Genomic DNA, 8,124 nt, shown 5'->3' with positions numbered 1-8,124 from the left:
CCGCTTTTTCTAAATCACGAAGTCCAATATTCGGATATATTGAGTCAAAATAATTTCTTAACCCGTTGCGTAAAATAGCATTTGGGTTCCCCGCAATATATGCGTCAAAGTAAACACATCGTAACTTATGGGTTTCCCAATGTGATATCCCCCATCTTTCAAATGAAAGTCTCTTATAAACCAAGACATTCTTGGAACGTTCTTCGAATGTCTTACAAACTGATCTCGCCTTAAATAGTTGTGCCGAAGAATTCTGACCGACTTTAGACAAGATTTCATCAATCATGTCTCCGGGTAGGTCTCTTAAAATATTGGGTTGTCTATCCATTTTGTGTTTTTATACTGTAAAATAGACAAGAGTTAGATTCATAAAAAAAAATACTTATTAATACAAGCAATTTTTACATATATCATAAAGCATAAGCACACTATATTACATATATTACACCACACGAATACAACTATCTTATTCCGACTTGCTTGTTTCTTCTTCTTCGGTTTTGGTTCGTTTGCCAAGTTTCTAGGGATATATGATGTTCCCCTAATATGAGCCGTCGTTATCCACATTGGTTTAGAAAAACCTGGTGGTTTAGAGGTTCCCGGGTCATTGTTACAACTTAAGGACTTCGGGGGTTGACGATACATATAAAGTTCATCGGGATTGGAATTAAATTTCTCTATTTTTATGCCCTTTCCCTTATTATTTTCTTTTGCCTTTTTAAATTCAGTTGGGGTAATTTCTATAACATCATTGGAATTCTCGCCGGAATCCGATTCATCGGAGAATTGGTAATCCTCCCAATATTTTGCTTCCTTGGCGGAAACACCATTGACCATAATTAACCTTGGTCGGTTGGTTGAGGATTCTCTTTTACTTAACCGTTTTATTATTTCCCCCACCGGTTCCGATTCTTCTTCCGGTTCCGACTCTTCTTCCGGTTCCTCTTCGGGAACTTGTGAATCAGTCCACGAATCATTCCAATTTACATTTGACTCTTCATTATTATTAGGTGAGTCAATGGGACTTGTTCTAGAGGTAGACATCTATCACATAATATCAAACACGTTAAGAGATTAATATATCACATAATATTCATATGTTAAAAATATATAGTTTCCAACAAAAATGTTAAGCAATCATTTTTAAAGAAAACACGGTCGAAGTCCAGAATCACTAATGCATCCTAACAAACTCGATAAGACACACTAATGCAAATTTTCTGGTTCTCTAAGACCAACGCTCGGATACCAAATGAAATGTCCCGTTCTTATTGATTAAAAACGTTCCATATTAATTGATTTCGTTGCGAGGTTTTGACCTCTATATGAGACATTTTTCAAAGACTGCATTCATTTTTAAAACAAACCATAACCTTTATTTCATAAATAAAGGTTTAAAAAGCTTTACGTAGATTATCAAATAATGATAATCTAAAATATCCTGTTTATACACGACCATTACATAATGGTTTACAATACAAATATGTTACATCGAAATCAGTTTCTTGAATGCAGTTTTTACACAATATCATACAAACATGGACTCCAAATCTCGTCCTTATTTAAGTATGCGACAGCGGAAGCTCTTAATAATCACCTGAGAATAAACATGCTTAAAACGTCGGTTTAACCTATATATATCAAATCATAATAATAGGCCACAAGATTTCATATTTCAATACACATCCCATACATAGAGATAAAAATCATTCAAATGGTGAACACCTGGTAACCGACATTAACAAGATGCATATATAAGAATATCCCCATCATTCCGGGACACCCTTCGGATATGATATAAATTTCGAAGTACTAAAGCATCCGGTACTTTGGATGGGGTTTGTTAGGCCCAATAGATCTATCTTTAGGATTCGCGTCAATTAGGGTGTCTGTTCCCTAATTCTTAGATTACCAGACTTAATAAAAAGGGGCATATTCGATTTCGATAATTCAACCATAGAATGTAGTTTCACGTACTTGTGTCTATTTTGTAAATCATTTATAAAACCTGCATGTATTCTCATCCTAAAAATATTAGATTTTAAAAGTGGGACTATAACTCACTTTCACAGATTTTTACTTTGTCGGGAAGTAAGACTTGGCCACTGGTTGATTCACGAACCTATAACAATATATACATATATATCAAAGTATGTTCAAAATATATTTACAACACTTTTAATATATTTTGATGTTTTAAGTTTATTAAGTCAGCTGTCCTCGTTAGTAACCTACAACTAGTTGTCCACAGTTAGATGTACAGAAATAAATCGATAAATATTATCTTGAATCAATCCACGACCCAGTGTATACGTATCTCAGTATTGATCACAAATCAAACTATATATATTTTGGAATCAACCTCAACCCTGTATAGCTAACTCCAACATTCACATATAGAGTGTCTATGGTTGTTCCGAAATATATATAGATGTGTCGACATGATAGGTCGAAACATTGTATACGTGTCTATGGTATCTCAAGATTACATAATATACAATACAAGTTGATTAAGTTATGGTTGGAATAGATTTGTTACCAATTTTCACGTAGCTAAAATGAGAAAAATTATCCAATCTTGTTTTACCCATAACTCCTTCATTTTAAATCCGTTTTGAGTGAATCAAATTGCTATGGTGTCATATTGAACTCTATTTTATGAATCTAAACAGAAAAAGTATAGGTTTATGGTCGGAAAAATAAGTTACAAGTCGTTTTTGTAAAGGTAGTCATTTCAGTCGAAAGAACGACGTCTAGATGACCATTTTAGAAAACATACTTCCACTTTGAGTTTAATCATAATTTTTGGATATAGTTTCATGTTCATAATAAAAATCATTTTCTCAAAATAACAACTTTAAAATCAAAGTTTATCATAGTTTTTAATTAACTAACCCAAAACAGCCCGCGGTGTTACTACGACGGCGTAAATCCGGTTTTACGGTGTTTTTCGTGTTTCCAGGTTTTAAATCATTAAGTTAGCATATCATATAGATATATAACATGTGTTTAGTTGATTTTAAAAGTCAAGTTAGAAGGATTAACTTTTGTTTGCGAACAAGTTTAGAATTAACTAAACTATGTTCTAGTGATTACAAGTTTAAACCTTCGAATAAGATAGCTTTATATGTATGAATCGAATGATGTTATGAACATCATTACTACCTTAAGTTCCTTGGATAAACCTACTGGAAAAGAGAAAAATGGATCTAGCTTCAACGGATCCTTGGATGGCTCGAAGTTCTTGACGCAGAATCATGACACGAAAACAAGTTCAAGTAAGATCATCACTTGAAATAAGATTGTTATAGTTATAGAAATTGAATCAAAGTTTGAATATGATTATTACCTTGTATTAGAATGATAACCTACTGTAAGAAACAAAGATTTCTTGAGGTTGGATGATCACCTTACAAGATTGGAAATGAGCTAGCAAACTTGAAAGTATTCTTGATTTTATGAAACTAGAACTTTTGAAATTTATGAAGAACACTTAGAACTTGAAGATAGAACTTGAGAGAGATCAATTAGATGAAGAAAATTGAAGAATGAAAGTGTTTGTAGGTGTTTTTGATCGTTGGTGTATGGATTAGATATAAAGGATATGTAATTTTGTTTTCATGTAAATAAGTCATGAATGATTACTCATATTTTTGTAATTTTATGAGATATTTCATGCTAGTTGCCAAATGATGGTTCCCACATGTGTTAAGTGACTCACATGTGCTGCTAAGAGCTGATCATTGGAGTGTATATACCAATAGTACATACATCAAAAAGCTGTGTATTGTACGAGTAGGAATACGGGTGCATACGAGTAGAATTGTTGATGAAACTGAACGAGGATGTAATTGTGAGCATTTTTGTTAAGTAGAAGTATTTTGATAAGTGTCTTGAAGTCTTTCAAAAGTGTATGAATACATATTAAAACACTACATGTATATACATTTTAACTGAGTCGTTAAGTCATCGTTAGTCGTTACATGTAAATGTTGTTTTGAAACCTTTAGGTTAACGATCTTGTTGAATGTTGTTAACCCATTGTTTATTATAACAAATGAGATGTTAAATTATTATATTATCATGATATTATGATATATAATATATCTTAGTATGATGTATATACAGTTAAATGTCGTTACAACGATAATCGTTACATATATGTCTCGTTTCGAAATCATTAAGTTAGTAGCCTTATTTTTACATATGTATTTCATTGTTAATACACTTAATAATATATTTACTTATCATTTAACATAATTAACCAAGTGTATCAATATCTTAATATGATTCATATGTACCTAGTAAGACGTTGTTATAACGATAATCGTTATATATATCGTTTTCGAGTTTCTTAAATTAATAGTCTCATTTTTATGTATATAACTCATTGTTAAAATACCTAATGAGATACATACTTATAATAAAAACATGTTAACTATATATATAACCATATATATGTCATCGTATAGTTTTTATAAGTTTTAACGTTCGTGAATCACCGGTCAACTTGGGTGGTCAATTGTCTATATGAAACATATTTCAATTAATCAAGTCTTAACAAGTTTGATTGCTTAACATGTTGGAAACATTTAATCATGTAAATATCAATCTTAATTAATTTATATAAACATGGAAAAGTTCGGGTCACTACAGTACCTACCCGTTAAATAAATTTCGTCCCGAAATTTTAAGCTGTTGAAGGTGTTGACGAATCTTCTGGAAATAGATGCGGGTATTTCTTCTTCATCTGATCTTCACGCTCCCAGGTGAACTCGGGTCCTCTACGAGCATTCCATCGAACCTTAACAATTGGTATCTTGTTTTGCTTAAGTCTTTTAACCTCACGATCCATTATTTCGACGGGTTCTTCGATGAATTGAAGTTTTTCGTTGATTTGGATTTCATCTAACGGAATAGTGAGATCTTCTTTAGCAAAACATTTCTTTAAATTCGAGACGTGGAAAGTGTTATGTACAGCCGCGAGTTGTTGAGGTAACTCTAGTCGGTAAGCTACTGGTCCGATACGATCAATAATCTTGAATGGTCCAATATACCTTGGATTTAATTTCCCTCGTTTACCAAATCGAACAACGCCTTTCCAAGGTGCAACTTTAAGCATGACCATCTCTCCAATTTCAAATTCTATATCTTTTCTTTTAATGTCAGCGTAGCTCTTTTGTCGACTTTGGGCGGTTTTCAACCGTTGTTGAATTTGGATGATCTTCTCTGTAGTTTCTTGTATAATCTCCGGACCCGTAATCTGTCTATCCCCCACTTCACTCCAACAAATCGGAGACCTGCACTTTCTACCATAAAGTGCTTCAAACGGCGCCATCTCAATGCTTGAATGGTAGCTGTTGTTGTAGGAAAATTCTGCTAACGGTAGATGTCGATCCCAACTGTTTCCGAAATCAATAACACATGCTCGTAGCATGTCTTCAAGCGTTTGTATCGTCCTTTTGCTCTGCCCATCAGTTTGTGGATGATAGGCAGTACTCATGTATAGACGAGTTCCTAATGCTTGCTGTAATGTCTGCCAGAATCTTGAAATAAATCTGCCATCCCTATCAGAGATAATAGAGATTGGTATTCCATGTCTGGAGACGACTTCCTTCAAATACAGTCGTGCTAACTTCTCCATCTTGTCATCTTCTCTTATTGGCAAGAAGTGTGCTGATTTGGTGAGACGGTCAACTATTACCCAAATAGTATCAAAACCACTTGCAGTCCTTGGCAATTTAGTGATGAAATCCATGGTAATGTTTTCCCATTTCCATTCCGGGATCTCGGGTTGTTGAAGTAGACCTGATGGTTTCTGATGCTCAGCTTTGACCTTAGAACACGTCAAACATTCTCCTACGTATTTAGCAACATCAGCTTTCATACCCGGCCACCAAAAATGTTTCTTGAGATCCTTGTACATCTTCCCCGTTCCAGGATGTATTGAGTATCAGGTTTTATGAGCTTCTCTAAGTACCATTTCTCTCATATCTCCAAATTTTGGTATCCATATCCTTTCAGCCCTATACCGGGTTCCGTCTTCCCGAATATTAAGATGCTTCTCCGATCCTTTGGGTATTTCATCCTTTAAATTTCCCTCTTGTAAAACTCCTTGTTGCGCCTCCTTTATTTGAGTAGTAAGGTTATTATGAATCATTATATTCATAGATTTTACTCGAATGGGTTCTCTGTCCTTCCTGCTCAAGGCATCGGCTACCACATTTGCCTTCCCCGGGTGGTAACGAATCTCAAAGTCGTAATCATTCAACAATTCAATCCACCTACGCTGCCTCATATTCAGTTGTTTCTGATTAAATATGTGTTGAAGACTTTTGTGGTCAGTATATATAATACTTTTGACCCCATATAAGTAGTGCCTCCAAGTCTTTAATGCAAAAACAACCGCGCCTAATTCCAAATCATGCGTCGTATAATTTTGTTCGTGAATCTTCAATTGTCTAGACGCGTAAGCAATCACCTTCGTTCGTTGCATTAATACACAACCGAGACCTTGTTTTGATGCGTCACAATAAATCACAAAATCATCATTCCCTTCAGGCAATGACAATATAGGTGCCGTAGTTAGCTTTTTCTTCAATAACTGAAACGCTTTCTCTTGTTCATCATTCCATTCAAATTTCTTCCCTTTATGCGTTAATGCAGTCAAGGGTTTTGCTATTCTGGAAAAGTCTTGGATGAACCTTCTGTAGTAACCAGCTAGTCCTAAAAACTGGCGTATGTGTTTCGGAGTTTTCGGGGTTTCCCACTTTTCAACAGTTTCTATCTTTGCCGGATCCACCTTAATACCTTCTTTGTTCACTATGTGACCGAGAAATTGAACTTCTTCCAACCAAAATGCACACTTTGAAAACTTAGCGTACAATTCTTCCTTCCTCAATACTTCTAACACCTTTCTCAAATGTTCACCGTGTTCTTGGTCATTCTTTGAGTAAATAAGTATGTCATCAATGAAAACAATGACAAACTTGTCAAGGTATGGTCCACACACTCGGTTCATAAGGTCCATGAACACAGCTGGTGCATTAGTTAAACCAAACGGCATGACCATAAACTCGTAATGACCGTAACGTGTTCTGAAAGCAGTCTTTGGAATATCATCTTCTTTCACCCGCATTTGATGATACCCGGAACGTAAGTCAATCTTTGAATAAACAGACGAGCCTTGTAGTTGATCAAATAAGTCATCGATTCTCGGTAGTGGGTAGCGGTTCTTGATGGTAAGTTTTTTCAACTCTCGGTAGTCGATACACAACCTGAATGTACCATCTTTCTTCTTGACAAACAAAACAGGAGCTCCCCACGGTGATGTGCTTGGTCGAATGAAACCACGCTCTAAAAGTTCTTGTAATTGGCTTTGTAGTTCTTTCATCTCGCTGGGTGCGAGTCTGTAAGGAGCACGAGCTATTGGTGCAGCTCCTGGTACAAGATCTATTTGAAATTCAACGGATCGATGTGGGGGTAATCCCGGTAATTCTTTCGGAAATACATCAGGAAATTCTTTTGCAATGGGAACATCATTGATGCTCTTTTCTTCAGTTTGTACTTTCTCGACGTGTGCTAGCTAGAATTATCTTCACAACTATCTTGTATCAAAGTTATTGTGTGCTATATTTCATGCTTTATGTAAAATAAGCGGTATTGTAAGTTTGTAAAATATTGTATAAAAGTTTGAACGCGAAATATTATTATAATCAGTTTTTCATATAGAATTGTAGTAGTTGAATTGTATATTAGCTACTAAGTATGAACTTAACGGGTAGGTACTACCCGAATTTAAACTTATAAAACGCTAATATGAAGAAAAAGCTTTTATAAATGAGTTCATATTATGCTACGAAATACTATTAACTACTCTTAATATTCTGTATGATTAACTTGTTCCATTTAACTATTTTGAAGGAAATGGCACCGACTACTCGACACACCGTGAATATGAATGAAGAGGAATTCCGTATGTTTCTAGCTTCAAACATAGCCGCAGTACAGGCTGCGCTACATACCAACAATAACCTTGGATCTTGCAGTACAGGAAATCGTGTAGGATGCACCTACAAAGAATTCACTGCCTGCAAACCTTTGGAATTTGATGGAACCGAAGGA

Source organism: Rutidosis leptorrhynchoides, chromosome 5, assembly GCF_046630445.1.
Source record: "Rutidosis leptorrhynchoides isolate AG116_Rl617_1_P2 chromosome 5, CSIRO_AGI_Rlap_v1, whole genome shotgun sequence".
Taxonomy (NCBI): Eukaryota; Viridiplantae; Streptophyta; class Magnoliopsida; order Asterales; family Asteraceae; genus Rutidosis; species Rutidosis leptorrhynchoides.
The sequence above is the reverse complement of the archived record's forward strand: the minus strand, read 5'-3'. Positions refer to the sequence as shown.